An 18952-nucleotide genomic window follows, 5' to 3' on the forward strand; every position below is an offset into this window, starting at 1 on the left:
TAGCGTTTTATATTTCTTTTATGTTAAATCACCTTTCTTTAAATCTGTTAAAATAGATATTAAAAATAGTTTTGGATAAAATTTAAAACTGAGGAGCATGGGCTAGAACTGCGCTGTCTATATTATAAAGTACCCATTAGCCACATGTGGCTATCTCAAGTTAAATCAGTTAAAATTAACTAAAATTTAAAATTCAGTTGCTCAAGGGGGCAGAGGGACAGCACTTTACAGTGGACAAACATGACAAGGTATCAGTCAACCAAGTATCCAGGTCAACATTAACAGTGATGAATCATGTTACAGTACGTGCTCTTGATATGATGTAATGAAAACAGCACTTTACCTCTGTGGTCTTCCTCTCCAAAACCCATAACCCCAAACTAAATCATGAGAAAAACACCAAATTCCAATAGGAAGGCATTCTACAAAATACTTAAGTGTAGTCCTCAAAACTGTCAAGATTGTTAAAAACAGGGAAGTCTGAGAAACTGTCACAGCCAAGAGGAGCCTATGGATACCTGACTAAATGCAATGTGGGATCCCGGATGGGATCCTGCACCAGGAAAGAAAAGCTAGGTAAAACTAAGGAAATGTGAATGCACTATGGACTTTAGTTAATAACAATGTACCAATATTGGCTCATTAGTTTTAACAAATATACCACAGCAATATAAGATGTTAATAGTAAGCGAAACTGGTATAGCATACATGGGAGCTTTCTGTACATACTATCTTCTCAATTTCTCTGCAAATCTAAAACTCTTCTTAACAATAAAGCCTACTATAAAAATAAGAGAATTTGAGTCGTAATAAAAAGTGAAGTTTTTCTTACATTTAAAAAAATGCAGTTCCTCAGTCACTCTAACCACATTTCAAGTGCTCAACAGCCATATGCAGGTAGTGGCTACAGTATTTGACAGTACAGGGCCAGCCCAGTGACATACCAGTTAAGTTCGCACACACCAGTTTGGTGGCCTGGGGTTCACCAGTTCAAATCCCAGGTGCAGACCTAGCACCGCTTATCAAACCATGCTGTAGCAGGCGTCCCACATATAAACTAGAGGAAGATGGGCACAGATGTTAGCTCAGGGCCAGTCTTCCTCAAAAAAAAAATCTTCCCAGTATTTGACAGAGAAGATTTATAGAACATTTCCATCACAGCAGAAAGTTTTATTGGACAGTACTGGTGCAGAAGACTTTTTATAGGACTATTACAGAAGACTATAACTAATCGCAACTTAGGAACAAATCGCTATCTACTCAGTACTAAAAGCCCTCTCTGAAATCTAAAAACCCTCAATGATATGTTTATGCCAGTTTCTACTTCAAATTACTTTATTTAAAAAAAAAAAATCAATGTTAACATATATATAAATGTAACACTGAAAAACCACTTCACTTCCCAGAGTAGCAATTCTCAAAGTACTATCTTCTGAAACTCTTTCAAGGTATCCAGGATATCAAAACTATTTTTATAATAATACTAAGATATTATTTGCATTTTTCACTGTGTTGGCACTGCACTGATCCAGCAAAGTAGTGATGGGTGAAACTGCTGGCACCTTAGCATCATTCAAGTTAATGGCACCAAACTGTACTAGCAGTCATTCTATCCTTCACTGCCACATGCCATAGCCTCACAAGAGGGGAAAAAAGTCAGTTTTACTTCAGAATGCCCTTGACAAAGCAGTTAAAACTATTAATTTTATTAATCTTGATCCCTGCATACACACGTTTTTAATGTTCTACATGATGAAATGGTAAGTGTGCATAAAGCACTTCTGGTGCATACCAAAGTCTCAAAGAAAGGCATTTATTTCGCTGTTTTGAGTTGCAAGCTCAACTAGCTGTTTCCTTTCACGGACCATCACTTTGACTTGAAAGAACAGCTGACACATAAATATGGTTATCCAGACCCGGGTATTTCACAGATTTTTTTCAAAAATGAACAAAGTGACAGTCATTTCAAGGAAAACAATTGACAGTACTTGTTGCCAATTATAGTATTTGAGCTTTCGAGCAAAAATTAGAATTTTGGAAAACTTCTATTCACCATCATGAGCTTGGTGAACTTTCCAGTACTTCGACTTTCCCAGTACTTAAAGGCTTTTCTGATGGTGTTGATATTAATAAATGGGATTTTTTGATACTATATAACATAAAATATCCATTCAAAGTTCAAGACAGACCAATGGATTTTAATGAGTACAGAAAAATGCATTGATATAATTCAGATTTCACATTGCAACTAACCTTTAAAAACTATTTGTCGAATTTTACTGTAATATTGAAGAATATCTGCAATGATCTGAAAAGCTCTTAAAACATTCTTTCCTTTTCCAACTACATAATATCTTTGTGAGGATGAGTTTCCTTCACGTACTTCAACCAAAGTAATAAACAGCAATGGATTGAACGCAGAAGCAGATATGAGAATCCAGCTGCCTTCTACAAAGCAAGACATAAAAGCAATTTGCAAAAAGGTAAAACAATGCCACTCCTGTCACCAAGTGTTTTAGAAAAATGAGTATTTTTCATTAAAAATGTTTATGTTAACATGTTAATGAGATTATTCTTAAGTAAATTAATAAATCATTTTAAATTTCTCAATATAGATAGCTATAACTAAAAATAAAAGCTTTTTGAAGTTCTCTAACTTTAAAGAGGGTAAAGGAGCCCTAAGGTCAAAAAGTTGAGAACATATATCTCAGAGGGAAAAACGACAAATAAAAGAAATACATAAATTAACTCAGAACATACATACATACCCTGGAAAGCATATCAAGGGGCACAAACTATCACTGACAAGAACACCAAGATACAAAATGGGACGCTCAAAAAGTATCTAGTGTTTTAGGGGGCCAGCCCCATGGCTGAGTGGTTAAGTGCACACGCTTCGCTTCAGCAGCCCAGGGTTTTACCAGTTCGGATCCTGGGCGCGGACATAGCACCACTCATAAGGCCATGCTGAGGCAGCATCCCACATGCCGTAACTAGAAGGACCCACAACTAAAAACACGCAACTATGTACTAGGGGGTATTGGGGAGAAAAAGGAAAACTAAAATCTTTAAAAAAAAAATGTTATCTTGCCTTTTAAAATCCTATCTTTTCCAAGGACACAGAGACTTCACATTTTGAAATTTCCTTACGTGATGTTTTGATTGCCTCTGCCACTGGCTGTAAGCCCCATGAAGACAGGACCTAGTGCATTTTGCTCAGCACTAGAGCTAGCGCAATACTTGGCACAAAGCAGTATTCAGATATAAGTTGGAATGAAAACAAAAAGACAAAAGACTCAGGAACAGAACCCACTGACATCTCTATTCAAATTATAAAGATGAAATTTTACAATCAAAATTTAACTATTTACAAAATAATCATCATCATAAAAGCTACGACTCATTGAGGGCCTATTTACTATGTGCCAGGCATTATACTGGGCATCTTAGATTTTTAATTCCCACAACTACCATGGGATACACTTTACAGGTAAGGAAAACAAGGCTCCAAGAGGTCAACTCATTTAAGTTACAGATAATAAGTGACAGAAAATTAAACCCACATTTCTCCGCTTAAAACACCAGAAGCTTTTCACTACATACTGATATACTGCTCAACACTGCCTGGCTACCTTTTTTTTCCATTTCCTTGCAATTTTCATAGGAATTCATTTTGTGGAGTCACTTTTTCTCCTTTTCCCAGTCTCCCACTCCATTCCACTATCCTCCACCTTTAACCCTTTGCATCACTCAATTGGGCAATACAGTAAGCCCTCTGGTTAGTGAAGAGTACATATACACTCTATCAGAAACTTCATTAACATTGGTGGAAGTAGTACACTAAAAAAGAGTACAGAATATGAATTAAGGCTCTCTGGCCCACTGATCTTGCAGGATGGCTTCACATCCAGTTACTCAACTGGCCATGATTTGGGCAACAACACCTCGATTCCCAAGGGGCTAACTAGGAGAGCCCGGGGATGTGGCCATCTGTTCACAGCATGAGCCACGATTTACCCATTAGAAAGTATCAAGACAGTACCTCTGCCAATTCCTTGTCAGTCTTAGCAACCAAAGGACCACTACTGAAGAGACCAGAGCTCCCAAGACTTCCTCCAGGCCCAGAAGAACTTGAATAAAAGGAGCTTTGTTCCCAAACAACACATTGACCACAACAGCACTATAAGAAAAAAAGCTATTACTGTTACTATCATTCTTCCCACTGCTTCTGAACAATATGTAAATGTCTCCCCTTTTCCCCCCCTTATGTAAAAGGAGAACAAAATTAGCAACCAGTAAACTATTCCAGGAAAAATTACAATGCCATAAACATCATCATGTCATTTGATAATCTCACCACAAGCCAATGTTTCCCAGAGAGGGATCCCCAGAGGCTGTGGAAGTTTTACATTGATTATGTGGAAATCTTTTTAAACCTCACAAAGCCCTGAATAAGCCTTACCTCAACATCCAGATTAAAGAAAACATATGATATGGAAAAGGACTCTTCTAATTTAAAAATGAATTCAACTGCAAAGTGCTAAAGAAAGTTTGGCTGAAAAAAAGTATCATAGGAAGTCACACCTGTGGCCTGTCATTCGCTACATCACTCTATAATAGATCACTTTTCTTAGTAATCCCTAGGCTTTGCACCCAAAATCTCAAGATACTAATATACTAACATAAGACTTAAGTAATAAAAAATTACTTAAGCAATTAGATGTCATCAAGTAACTACAAGCAACAAAAAAACTAAATACAGTCATGCGCCATGTAACGCTGCTTTGGTCGAGGACGGACTGCATACACGACTGTGGTTCTGTAAGATCAGTACTAAAGAGCCAAGGTGTGAAGTAGGCTCTACCACGTAGGTCTGTATAAGTACACTTTATGACATTCGTACGACAAAATCACCTAACAATGCACTTCTCCCAACATATGTATCCCTGTTACGTGACACGGGACTGTAAACAGGACTTTAAAATGCTCCGTGGAAAAAACAAAAGTTTGCTTCAATATTACCTAATAATTCTAGAACACTGTCTCACTGATCCTTTTGAAAGCCCCTGCTACCACTCAAATAATGTGAGTATACGTTCACATACAGAAGTCACACATTTCAAATTCTCTATAGCTTCCTAATATTCAAGGGTTGCTTAATACTGTAAAAAGTACCCAGAAATTAAAATTTATAAAAGCAATCAATGAAAAATAACCAATGAATTTTTCCACAAACTAAGCCTCTCATTTGCGTATGTTCATTTGCTAAACCTTTATCCCAGATACTCCCCTGAACTCCCCAAATCAAGAACTTTTGCTAAAACACTGCACTAGGAAGTTCCAACAAGTATGATAGGTGAGATCTCCTGGCCTCATTCACCAAAAGATATGCACATATTTTAACTCTTCAGGACACATAAACTGAAACTGCCGAGCTATATACACAAAGCTTTTCTAGGAAAAGGAAAAACATCTAGAAGCTTCTGTGGGATTCTGCCTAGAATAGCCAACACTCCACCTTCTCTGAGACTTGCCCCCATCCTTAGGAGTGGAACCTTTCAGCTAACTTTGTTTGCACTTCTAGACTTCAACCCCATGGTCATACTAATTGGACCAATGATGGAGAACTAGATCAAGTTCAACCAATCAAATTTTCCCTCCCAGGAATTTGAAATGTGGACACTGAAGTAGGAACCAACTGGCTAGTAGCACTACAGCTTGAGTTCATGTATGGCTCCAGGAAAATTGCAGTGGCAATATTCTTCCATGTGTTTGTTAAAGCAGAAAAAGCCAGACTGTGGAAAGACAACTAAAGCAGGACAAAAAGAGACACGAGGACACCGACCAGCCAGTAGGGAGAAAAGTGCCTCTGGACTACCTTGGCTCCTGAATGCTTCCCAGTTTCTGATTCATGTCCTTCATGAAGCCAACTTCTCTTGGGCTCTTTAAGATACCTCCTTACCCCTGCACCTAAAGCATTCCTGTTTCATGCCATCAAAAATCATTACGACAGTTTACGACCCAAATTTACACAAGGATCAGTGCAGAAAGGGTAGGATTATTCTTATCATACATAAGGTATCTGAGCAGTATCACAGAAGTTGTTCTATTCACTGCCTATAACCTCAGGAGAAATAATAGGACAAAAATAACCAAAACCTTAAAAACAAAAATCATGTTTGCATAAGCCCTCAGCTTTGTGCTGCTTCCCTTCAACACTCACCTGTTCAAAAGTACTGCCGGTTCACAGCAGGAGGTTTGAGTAGACGATGTTCAGGTCCTTTTAACACTGCAAATAATAAAAGTATTAAATACCCAGCATTCTCTTAGGAAACTTTAAAAACAATTTTTTATCATGAATGTGTTTTACAGGAAATGGATCCCAAACCTGGTTGAAATATTAGAATCACTTGGTATGCTTGTAGACTAGATTCCCTGTCCTAACATCTAGAGGGTCTCTCTCAGCAGCTATTGAGGGGAACTGAAAATTACACATTTTTAACAAAAGTTCTAAGTGATTCTGATGAAGCTAACAAATGAGCACCACTATAGGGTTTCAGGAAAGCGATTATTTGGGGTTTTCATTCAAACGCACATAGAGATTTGGCATTAACTTTTTTTAACTATCTGAGAAAAACAACAGCTGGCAACAGAGCAATACAATATGTATCCTATGCAAATAATCAATGAGCCCCAAGAAGAATGACCACTGCCAAAATGTCCAAGGAGCAAAGCTCCAGGTGAGCTTTCAGTTGCAAAATAACAAACTTCTTTTAATGCTCTGTTGAGACAGTAGCTTAAAAATCCACAAAATGATATTTCAACAGACAGGGTGTGGACCGAACACAATAGTTTCAAGTGGTTTCTTAGCTAAAATCAAATGATGTTTTGAATGCTGCCACTAAAGAGTCAAAAAATGATAATTAAAAATTAAAGTTGAGGAGCCGGCCTGGTGGCACAGCCGTTAAGTGCACATGTTCCGCTTCTCGGCGGCCTGGGGTTCACCAGTTTGGATCCCAGGTGCGGACACGGCACCGCTTGGCAAGCCATGCTGTGGTAGGCGGCCCATATATAAAGTAGAGGAAGATGGGCACGATGTTAGCTCAGGGCCAGTCTTCCTCCGTGAAAAAAGGAGGACTGGCAGCAGTTATCTCAGGGCTAATCCTCCTCAAAAAAAAAAAAAAAAAAATTAAAGTTGACAATTTTATTAATAGCAAGAAAGCAACTCAAGAAAGTCACTTCCACCTTTGATTTAATTTTGCAAAAAAAGAGCCATGTTATAATGTCCAAAAGATCATCCAACTCTCCCCACTACACCCTACTTTTTATAAGCGCAGGCAGAAAAAAAGAGGGGAGAACTAGATAACAAACTCTTCTCTGGGTCTAACTCAAGAGAACAATCTCTAGGGTACCTCCTATTCTAAGTACTTAAGTCCAAGTTCAATGAAACTCTGTAGTTAACAAGAAAATATAAAATTGTGTTCCTTATCATTTGAAGTAGGGAAGTATGTAATACTTAGAAAACATGTTTAAAAAATTAATTTTGGCCACTTAAGAGAATACTCTTGTTTCTCAAACTTTTCCCCTCTTCTCCCTCAACCTCACACAAAATTATGAACAATTCAACAAAGGTATCATTTTGCATTCCTGTATAATTAATCTAGTATATTTCTCAGTCATCTGAGAGCATTAAAAAATGAAAAAATGATAATGTCAAGAAATATTAGGATTCTAACGATAAGGAAGTTGCCTGTGGAGTAAAAATCTACTTCTATCTTTAAAGATACACAATTCTTCAGGGCATTAAAAATGAATGGAAATCTCAGGACTTTATCACCACAAAATTCTAGCGGAGGGCAAGGGGGAAATAATAGCTTGTGTTCAGAATTTTACAAAGACAAACAAATACTATTAAGGCAATTCAAACTGTTGAAGGAAAATGGACATTTAACTTGCCTCTAAGATACCTGGATTAACACCAACAAAGGCTGTAGATTCAACCTAATGAGACTGGTCCCACTATAATCTATAAGAAATAGAATAAAACAGAAAGTACTGAAAATTTAGTCAGCAAGGGCTAATGGAGAACTGCAAATGAAGTCAGTCTTTGAAAATGGCACAAATCAGAGATCTTTTAAAAGGGCAAGCATAAGAGGGACAGTAATCATCTTTTCACCCCGAAAGGTTCTCCCAGATTGCAATCACTATCAATAGTGTCATCTTCCAGTGTGAAGGTCAACAAAAAGACAATAGACATATGGAGTATTAAAATGCAGAGTCATGAGAACAAATGAGCTGATATGACATCAAAGACATTATAATTTGGAAATGTCATTTTGAAAATTCAACAAAGGAACAAGAGAGAACAAGGCTATTCGTTAAAAACACTACCTCATCACTATGTCACCATTTAGCCAAGGAGCTCCACTCACACCCTCAAGTTCTATTTCCTATCTTCTCATGATTTTCAGGCAAACCTATGACAATTTATTTCTCATACATGCAACTCACCAGCAAAAGCATTTCAAAATCAAAATATTAAATTCCTCAACTGAATTAAAATGAAAGAGGATATGTATGAAAGCTCAGTAATAAGAATATGGAGGTAAGCTGGAAAGAAATCAGAGAAATTTTCTTTCCAAAGAAAACAGCTTATTAAGTAGCAAATTAATTGGAGAACTAGTCTGAAAGGTAAAAGTGTAGGAATAAAAAATGCAGCACAGAAAGCTCTACACATGCAAAATGCTATAAAAGATATACCAACAAATGAGTGGAATAGTCCCTGAGCAATTTAAAAGTAGGCTGGACAGCAGAGAGATAATTAAGAGGAATTCTGCACTAACGATATTAAGTACAACGTGAGTTAATACACTGATTCCACCTTCCTTTCAGGTTCTATTCCTTAATGATCTATGTCTAAACTTCAAAGGAAATTCATTTCCCTACATTTTCAAATATTCTGAAGTATTCCAAAGATCCCCTTCTTACAAAGCAATTCTTTTTGAAAAATCCTTTTAGGCAGTTTATCATCAATCTCATTTAAAAACTTACTTTTGAGAAGGATATTTCACGACAACTTCTTGAAATATGAGCATCATATTTATATGAGCTCCTGAATTTTTCCAAATCAGGCTGGGGGTGTCATGGGGAGGGAAGTGGGTTGGCCATACTGGCCCAAATTTCCAGAATATGATTTCCCTTTCTAAGAGTCTCAAGAAATGTGGGAAAAGATTCCAGCACACTGGCTAACCCCTCTCATCTCCTAGTACCAACGAGCTAGGTACACAATTCCTACTAGCCTCCCTCTGACTTGTGGCTCTCCGGCTAGGCTAGCCTCCACACTTTTCCCAGCCACACCAGATCTGCTCCCACTTCAGTCTGTGCCTCAGCATCTTAGCCCTCACTTCTGGAGCCTGGAACATGCCTCCTCCATAGAGCACAGGAACAGCTTTCACCTGTGTCAGGCCTTTCCTCAAATGTTCGATTTTCCATGAGACCTTCCTGGGCCTGAAAATTAACCCTCCCCCAACTTCCTATTATCCTATTTCCCTGTCTCAGTTTTTTCCACATCACTTACCACTACACTATATATTTTACCTAAGATTTTATTTATCTGTCTAGAAATGAGCTCCAAGGAGACAGGAAATTCTTGGTCTGTTTTGCTCCAAGCACACAACAGTGTAGTAGGGTCTCAATATCTGTCAAATAAATGAATGCATGAATGAATGAATAAGTGAACGAAAGCACATGGTCCCTTCTCTCTCCTTAGTGTCAAAATTCTAAAATGCTTGTCAACTACAGACAAGGTGTGATGCTCTTTCTTTTCTAGTGAATCACCACCATGACCAGTGTATTCCTTGGTGTTAAATGTCAAAGAAAGGATTGCGTGACGTTTTTCCGGAAACATGCCACTTCTAAATTTTTTTTTCTAGTGTCCTCTACTGATGTCAACATCTGATGTAACAGAAAAGAACACACGGATTCCAGGCGGAGCACTCTCAAAGCTGCTACACTAACTAGTAAAACACACAAAAACAACAATGAATGAGAGAACGCATTTGTGCTCTGATCAAAATGGACAAACTCCGTAAGGCCAGAGCTGCACATATTAGAAAAACGAAGGTGAATATACAGAAAGGATGACACAAAAAAAATTTCTAATGTCGCAAGTCATTAAATTCTAAAAGAGAAAGACTACGTAAGTAAAGATTATCTGCCCTGCACACAACACTGGGAATCAAAACTGCCTATAACACTGGCTAAGAAGCCGTGCACAGGTCCTGGCCCCTTCCTCAATTTCTTGCCAGTTAAGTTGCAATACTTACCTTTCTTACAGAGAGAGTAGGTGTGCTTAAGTGCTTTGACTTTCAGGGAAAGGAAGTATTAAAAAAAAAGAAAGAAAGAAAGAAAAAAGTGGTATATAAATGCAAAGCAACGTTATTGCTTCCCAAACACGGTCAGACAACCTGCTTCTTGCACACCCCCGTCCCTGGTCGCCTGATTTACTGGTTCGGCCACAAAACTGAAATCTTCAGAGTGCTTCGTGGGAAAGTGCTGACACTTAAGGCCAATGCCCATTTATTCCAACCTGATGGGAACATTCGGCTCCCACAGCTGCCACGGGCTCTACTTTGCCCGACCTCGGTCCCGGGTCCCGATCGTGGCCCCACCTCGCCTCGGGCCTGGTCCAGACCCAGTCCTCTGGCCGTGGAAGGAGGCTGCCCAGGGCAGATGCTCGGTGAGGAAGGCCAGGGCGAACCTCCCAGGGGCCAGGTGTGGGGAGGAGGGCCGGCGGGAGCAGCTGTCTGGCCGCAGCAGCTGTTCCCCGGGCACCCTGAGGCTGGGCGAGCGGGCGGGCGGCCCCGAGAAGCAGGTAGCCAATGGCGAGCCCTCCGGCCCCGAGCAAGCCGGCCTGACACTGCCCACCCGCCACCCTCCTCGCTTCCCCGGCATCCCCGCGATGCCCACGGCCCGGGAGAAGGGGGCGCCCGGGCGCCGCGGCCGAGACGCGCCCGGGCCCGGCGTGCCCCCCGCCGGGGAGGAGGCTCCCTCCGGCCCCGCACCTGACCTGTCCCCTCGCCTGACGCCCGACCGGCCGCGGCCGCAGCCGGGGCGGCCTGTGGGTGCCCATGCGGCGGGGCCAGGGCCGCCCAGGGTGAGGGGGACGCGAGCGCGGGCGGCAGGCCTTGGCGGCCCGGCGGGGGCGGCGGAGCGGGGGCGCGGAGCCGGGCCAGGCGGGGGAGCGAGACGGAGCGGCTGGTTACCTGCGGTCCGGGACAGGGAGTCTCTCAGAACCCAAGTCAGTCCTCAGCCTCAACAACACAAGATGGCCGACACGTCGCCACGCGCGTCACGTGACAGCGCGCGCGTCCGCCACGCCCCCTGCTCCGCCCCCGCCACGCCCCGCCTCTCTCCCTGCTCCTTCAGCCTCCCACGACATCCTTCCTTTCCGCTGCTCCCGCCCCTTTTCCCGGGACACGCCCCCTCCCGAGCCCCGGATGTCAGGCTGGAGGCGGCAGGGCGGCGGCAGGGCGCAGGCGCGTGAGGGTGGCGGGGTCGGGGACCCTGGTCTGTCCTTGGGTTGAGTCGAGTTGGTGTCCAGAGTTGGACCCGGGCCGAGGCACCCTGTGACTCACCGTCCTAGGCGCCCAATCCAGAGTCCGTTCGCGGTTCAAAAAAATTGCATCATGGACGAGCTGATTTTCCAAACTAGAACTTTTCCACAGCTTTCCGTCCAGCATTTCCTGCCCATTTGCCATGCTAGAGAAAATGGGGAAGCGACAGATGCTCAAGTTGAAAGCAGTTTCTCTACTTGTTAACGGTTCTGGTAGAACTGGGAATTCATTCTAGAGTCTTTGGAATGTGACAGCTGGGAAGGACTTAAGAGCTCTGACCCCCTCCTAGTGCATCCGGGGCTGTAACACGTTTGCCTAAAAATCTCCCATTTGGGGTTTGCCAGATAAAGTACAGGACGCCCAGCAATACAGGGGACATACACTAAAAAATTATTCGTTGTTTTTCTGAAGTTCTAATTTTAGCTGGGCGTCCTGTATCTGTATTTGCTGAATCTGGCAACTCTACTCTTCTCAGGTCATCCCCTTCTTTCCTTGTGCCTCAATATCTCCTTTTTCTTTTCACAGGATCCTTCCCATCAGCTTTTAATAGTATTCAAATGTCTTCCATCTTAAAATTTATTTATTTATTTATTTATTTGGTGAGGAAGATTGGCCCTGAGCTAACATCTGTGCCGATCTTGCTCTATTTTGCATATGGGATGCTGCCACAGCACAGCTTGATGAGCAATTTGCCTAGGATCAGACCGTGAACCCTGGGGCTCTGAAGCAGAGTGTGTGAACCCAATGAATACACCCGCAACCTGGCTGGCCCCTTAAAATTTAATTTTAAAAACTACAGTTACCCCTCCAACTACCTCCCTACTGTTTATTCCTTTTCAAAGCCAAACTACACAGGAAAGTTATTTATAAACACTTTCCCAATTCCCACACCTGGGCGAGTAATCATTAACTATTCTAGTGTGGCTACTCCCATCCACCTATTGCTTATCCTAAGGACACCTCAACCTACAAGTTGATGACTGGAGTTTTTCAGCCCTTATCTTGGCTTAGCACTTCCCCGTCTTCAACATGATTGACCACTCTCTATTTTCTGAAATACTTTTTTCCTTGGGCTTTATGCCCTTGCTCCGAGTGTGGTCTGTGGACCAGCAGCATCAGCATCATTTGGAAGCTCGTCAGCAATGCAGAATCTCAAATGAGCCCTTCACATTCTGCCGAACTCTCGACCTTCTATCGTCCATATTGTTCCTCTCCCCTTCCTCTTTCTCCCCTGAACTTAATGCTCCAGATATGTTATTCTGGAAGGTCCTTTAATATGCCATTCTGGGGGCTGGCCCCATGGCCAAGTGGTTAAGTCTGCACACTCTGCTTCAGCAGCCCAGGGTTTAGCCAGTTTGGATCCTGGGTGTGGACATGGCACTGCTCATCAGGCCATGTTGAGGAGCCATCCCACATGCCACAACTAGAAGGACCCACAACTAAAAAAAATATGTACAACTATCTACTGGGGGTATTTGGGGAGAAAAAGCAGGAAAAAAAAAAGATTGACAACAGTTGTTAGCTCAGGTGCCAATCTAAAAAAAAAAAATATATATATATATATGCCATTCTGTTTAAACCCTTGCCCATTTGGTTCCCTCTCGTTACAATGCCATTTCCAACACTTATCCCAATTCTCACCAACCTGCATAACTCTTACTCATCTTTAAAAGCATAAATCATATGTTACTGCCTCTGTGAAGCTTTCTTTAACCCTCTCCCGTAGACAGAAGAACTCACCCCTTGAACTGTCACTTTTAAGAAAAGTAATCCTAATGCTTGTCTTGTGCCACCCACCATTAGCACTTTACTTGCATTCTCTCTTATAACCCTGGCCATAGTGCTACAGAGTAGGACAGAAAGCCAGCCAGTCACCAGAGAAAAGCACTTACATTCTCCACATGTCAGCCAGGACTTCCTAGCCCAGGCTGGCTGATGGCAGAGCCCGTGTCCCTAACCAGCTTGGCATGCCACCTCTCTGATGCTATGCTACCTGTATATACCTGTGCCTGTAATTATATGTGTATAATTAAGGTATAATTCACATACAGTAACATTTAGCATTTTTAATGTGCAGTTCTGCAACTTTTGACAAATGCACACAGGTTGTGTGTAACTCGCACTAAAATCAAGGTATGGAACAATCCCATCACCCACAGAAGTTCCCCCAGTGACCCTTTGTCATTAGCCCTAACCCCGCCAGCCAGCCCGACACCACTGTTCTGTTTTCTGTCCTTATAGGATAGCACTTCTTTTTCATTGCTGAGTAGTATTTCCTTGTTTGTGTGCACTATATTTGTTGATCCATTCTCCAGGTGAAGAACATCTGGGTTGTTTCCCATTTGGAGAGATTATTAATAAAGCTGCTATAAATATTCACATGCAGATATTTGTGTGAACATAGATTTTTGTTTCACTTGGGTAAATATCTAGGAACGGGATTGGTGGTTACTGGTGTTTGTAGAAATGCCAAACTATTTTTCAGAGTGTCTTAGCTGTATTTTTAGCTGTAAACTGTAAGCTTCCAGAGAACAGGAACCGAATCTGAGGGATGATGATGATGCTGACGAAAGCCAACAAAATCCCGTGCTTTTAACCATTACATATACTGTGTTATTCAACTTTGCATCCTCAGCAGCTGGCACTGTCTTAGCACACAGTAGACACTCAATAAATACCTATAGAATCAAATAAATTCTTGACTGCTCCCCAGAAAGGGTGCTTTCCTCTTCCCATTTTACTCACTCTGTCTCTCCAATGTTTCATTAAATCGTGGTTTTAAAATTACGACAGTAGACTGATGCCTGCCCTACTTAGAGATAATAACAAAGTTTCAGCTTTGTTGCATCATTGATAGAAATAAGGAAGTTGAGAATAACAGATCAATGGGGGGAGAGAGAGTAAGGAGTTCAGCCCGAAATGAGTTTAACGTGTAATGAATGTAGGTTGATCAACTGTGACAGATTGTATTTTTCTAAAGATGGCAGCAACAATAGCTTCCATCCAAGATACTGCTCTAGAACCTTGCCACTGCCCTTTCCAGAGGTAGAGTCTAATGCCCCTCTGCTCAGACCCTTGTAGCCCATAGAATGGGGTGGAAGTGAAACGAAGTGACTGCCAATGCTAGATCATAAAGGTGATAGAGTTTCTACCTGGTTTCCTCAAACAGTCTCTTTTGAAGCAAGAGCTGCCATATAGTAAGTCCAAATGCCCTGAGACAGCTATTCTGTTAGGAAGCCCAGACCACAAGGAGAGGCCCATGTAGTTGCCCCCTTCAACAGCCCCAGCTGAAGTCCCAGCGTCAACAACCAGACATTTGAGTGAAAAATGCCACCAGACGATTCTACCCCAGTTGTTGAGTCACCCCCAGGCGACTTGGGTCCAAATCCAAGACATCATGAAGCAAGGACAAGCATCCTCACTGTGTCTTGTCTGAATTCCTGACCCATCAATTCCATGAGCATAATAAAATGGTTGTTGTAAGCCACTAAGTTTTGCAGTTATTTGTTACAGTGCAATAGTGACTGGAACACCGTTGTTATGGAGCAAATTATGTTCCCTGAAAAGATATGTTGGCATCCTTACCTCAGAATGTACCCCAGAATGTGACCTTATTTGGAGACAGTGTCTTTAAGAGGTAATTGAGCTAAAATGAGGTCATTAGGGTGGGCCATAATTCAATACGACTAGTGTCCTTATGAAAAGGAGAAATGTAGACACAGTCATGCACAGAGGGAGAACTCCATGTAAAGATGAAGGCAGAGAAACACGTCATGCTTCTACAAACCAAGGAGCACCAAAGATTGCCAGCAGACCACCAGAAGCTAAGAGAGGCATAGGACAGATTCCTCCCCACAGCCCTCTGGAGAAACCAACCCTGCTGACACATTAATCTTGGGCTTCTATCCTCCAGATAGTCCTGCACTATCTGGGGGACAGACGAAAATAGAAGAAATAAAAAAGCAATAAAAAAGAAGAAAGTACTGAAACATGAAACTGTATGTCTGAATCTCAAAAGCAGGTCCTCTTGTCCCAAGAGGACAAGGTGTAGCTGGTGGACAGAGAGCAGTTACGAGTAGGACCAGGCTTGAAGCAGGAGCCAGTCTCAGAACAGAGGGAGTGAGAGATTGACTGGCAATGCCAAATCTGCAGTGTTGTCCGGTAGTCTAGGGCTGGGGAAATGGCCACGGAATTGGTGACTGGAAGTCTCTCCAGATGCAGACGTTTGAATGTGGATAAAAAGGGAGGACGGATTCGTTAGTGGAGAGGGCAGTGGCCACTCAGATTGTGGAGAGTAATGGAGAGTGTTGGGCACACAACTGAAAACCAAATTAAAAAACACGGGGAAGAAGAAAGTGTGGGAAGACACGGAGCCAGAGAGCTGAGCAGACATTGACGAAGGCTGCTCAGATGATAACTATGGAAACAGATCCATTTTTATGTTTAAAAACATTTTTTATTATAAAAGTACTTGCATATTTTAAGTGCTTTTCTCATTTCCAACCTCCGGGTGGATACCAAGAAAACTAAATCATAAAAACTCTCTTGGAATACAATAAATGTATCTTTTCACGTAAACGCCCCACAGTGCATCCCAAAATGTTATTCGTTTTCTCTCAAGTTTTTTTGCAGATTTAGGATTTCATATTTCAGCTGTCTCAGAGAGTTCCCACATAAAAAAGCAATAAAAAAGTGTTCAACTGCTCTTCTCACTCTCTTTGTAGTCAGAGAATCCTCTCTCTTTTTTGTCAACTGTTGTTAACAGTAGTGGTAGTAAAGCAAGACATGTTTATGGTTTTAAAATTTTTAGAGTTTGAAAACATATAAAGGAAAAAGTTTAGTTCCCCCCCTAGACTTACCCAGGACCCTCAGTTTCTCCTCCCCTCAGATAACCCACTCTTGACAGTTTCTTGTGTAGTTTTCTCCAATATATCGCATGCATAAACAAGTATGATGTGCTTCTTCCTTCCCAGCATCACCAAATGCTGAGGATACAGGGGCTGCCCCCAAACCCACTCAGTCACTGACCTCATGCAGCTTAGACTACATCGGCAGAGACACAGCGTTATCTCTTTCATGTAAAACAAAACAAAACACCTGAGCCTTACTATGCATGCGGCTCTGCTCCTGACCTTTTTCCAAGAAACAATATGCCTTTCAGTCCTCCACAGTTTTTTCAATGGCTGCCTAGCAGTGTCCATTTGCATGTCTGTACTGTAATATGCTTGATGGATGCTCTGCTGATAAATATCCTGATTGTTTGCGGTATTTTTGCTATTACAAACGAGGCGGTGATGAGTATCCCTTTAAACATACCCTTGTTCGTGTTTATATTTACCTATGGGGTAAATTCCCGGCAGTAAAATCCTGGGTCAAAGCTCATAAGCATCTCTGCAGTGGACATCTGCCACTCTTTCACCACTGTTCTGCATCTGAAATACTTTCCCACGTTTGGGAAAGATAAGAATCTTGGTGAGAGGCAGAGTTGCTTCCCTTTACAGAAAACAAACAGTCCAGACACCATGCCTTCCCACCCCCAGCACGTGGGCACGTGACTGTGCTGAGCCTCAGACTCTGGCTCTGGAGCAAGGACCTGAAGAAGCAGGGCATCCCAAAGTTCTGGTCAGTCGGGGCAGTGGCACCATGCCTGGCTGGTTCCCATGGTGTGTTTTTGGCTGCCATCCCAGCCGCCTGGCCTCCTGCCTATTTTCTTAGCCTGGCCCCCCAAGCTGCTGGTGATTCTGTGAGCTCCTCAATGTCTTTTCGATCAATTCCTCTTCTGCTTAAATCAGTCCAACTTAGATTCAGTTATTAGCAATTAAGGGCCTGACTGATTCTGTAGTAGCCAGCCTCCAAGATGGCGCCCAATGATTCTCATCAGTTGGGTTGACCTGTGTAACCAGTAGGATGTTGAGGAAATGACAGAGTCTGATTTCTGAAGCCAGGTCTTAAAACGCATTGTGGCTTACATCTGCTCTCTTGTGTCATTTACTTTGAGGGAGATCAGCTGCCACATTGTGAGGATGCTCAAGCAGCCCAGTGGAGAGGCTCATACAGCAAGTGACGGAGGCCTCCAGCCAACAGCCAAAACCAACCTGTGAACTGCATGAATGAGGCACCTTGGAAGCAGATCTCACAGCCCCAGCCAAGCCTTCAGGTGACCAGAGCCCCAACTGGAATTTTGACTGCAGCCTCATGAGACACTCTGAACTAGAACCACCCAGCTAAACTGCTTCTGGAATCCTGACCCTCAGAAGCTGTGAAATAGTAAATGTTAATTATTGTTTTAAGCCACTAGGTTATGGGATGACTTATTAAAGCAAAAATAAATAGCTAACTCAGCCGTAAAAAAGAATGAAATCTCTCCATTTGAGGCAACATAGATCGACCTAGAGAGTATTATACTAAGTAAAATAATTCAGACAGAGACAGACAAATACCACATGACTTCACTTATATGTGGAATCTAAAAAGCAAAACAAATGAACAAACAAGACAAAACAGAAACAAACTCATAGATACAAAGAACAAACTGGTGGTCACCAGAAGGGAGCAGGGGTAGAGGGATAGGCGAAATGGGTGAAGGGGATTGAGAGGTACAAGCTTCCAGTTAGAAAATAAATAAGTTATGCAGATGTAATGTACAACATAGGGATTATAGTCAATAATGTCATAATAACTTTGAGTGGTGACAGATGGTTACTAGACTTGTCACAGTGATCATTTCATAATGTATATAATGTCAAATCACTATGTTGTGTGCCCGAAACTAACATAATATTGTATGTCAACTATACTCCAATTAAAACAAAACAAAACAAAAATAAATAACTAATACAGATACAATTTTTAATTTTAACAGTCTACCAAATTGCCCTTCAAAAAGACAACAGCAACATGCGTTCCCACCAACACAACATGGCAGAAGTGATTGGTTTCGGAAAGGAAAGGAGGGGAGCAGGAAACCGACTCTTGATAAAGCCTCATCCTCAGCACCTCCCTAAATTACAGAACCCTAGGCTGGCCCCCTAGGACCCCACCACCACCGCAGGACCCGGAGGGTAGTTACAGAAACATTGTTCTAGTACAGGCAGGCTGCTGGACAGGGACATGACCAGAATCTGGCCTGGTAGAGAGGCAGGGTCAACAAGGAGAAATCTGAGCAGGGACAAGGCCACAGATGTCAGGTCACATGATTGCCAGCTGCAGGGGGTGTGGCAGGTGAGCAGGCAGATTGGCAGAAATCTACCCAGGCTGGTTGGGAAAGGGGCCTCAAAAGAACAGAGAAGCTGAGTGACTGGGCATCTGCACTTGGGGCCAAGGCAACAGCCAGAGCT

The 18952-nt window shown here is 42.2% G+C and overlaps 1 protein-coding gene across 8 annotated transcripts in view; it reads right to left on the reverse strand.

Moving 5' to 3' along the window:
- Positions 1-11362, reverse strand: part of GIGYF2 (GRB10 interacting GYF protein 2) — a 125739-nt gene extending 114377 nt beyond the window's left edge. For 3 of the 8 annotated variants that reach the window (XM_046643160.1, XM_046643158.1, XM_046643153.1), the window contains exons 1-3: positions 11265-11361; positions 7957-8026; positions 6224-6289 (exon numbers count right to left, since the gene is read on the reverse strand). The gene's annotated coding sequence lies outside the window, so the exon portion shown is untranslated. Of the gene's footprint in view, positions 1-2253; positions 2449-6223; positions 6290-7956; positions 8027-10325; positions 10343-11264 lie in introns of those variants that run through there. The other 5 variants (XM_046643159.1, XM_046643157.1, XM_046643156.1 and 2 more) reach the window with 5 other exon arrangements.
- Between the last annotated feature and the right edge of the window lie 7590 nt (positions 11363-18952).

The sequence above is a fragment of the Equus quagga genome, chromosome 17 (genome assembly GCF_021613505.1).
Source record: "Equus quagga isolate Etosha38 chromosome 17, UCLA_HA_Equagga_1.0, whole genome shotgun sequence".
Taxonomy (NCBI): domain Eukaryota; kingdom Metazoa; phylum Chordata; class Mammalia; order Perissodactyla; family Equidae; genus Equus; species Equus quagga.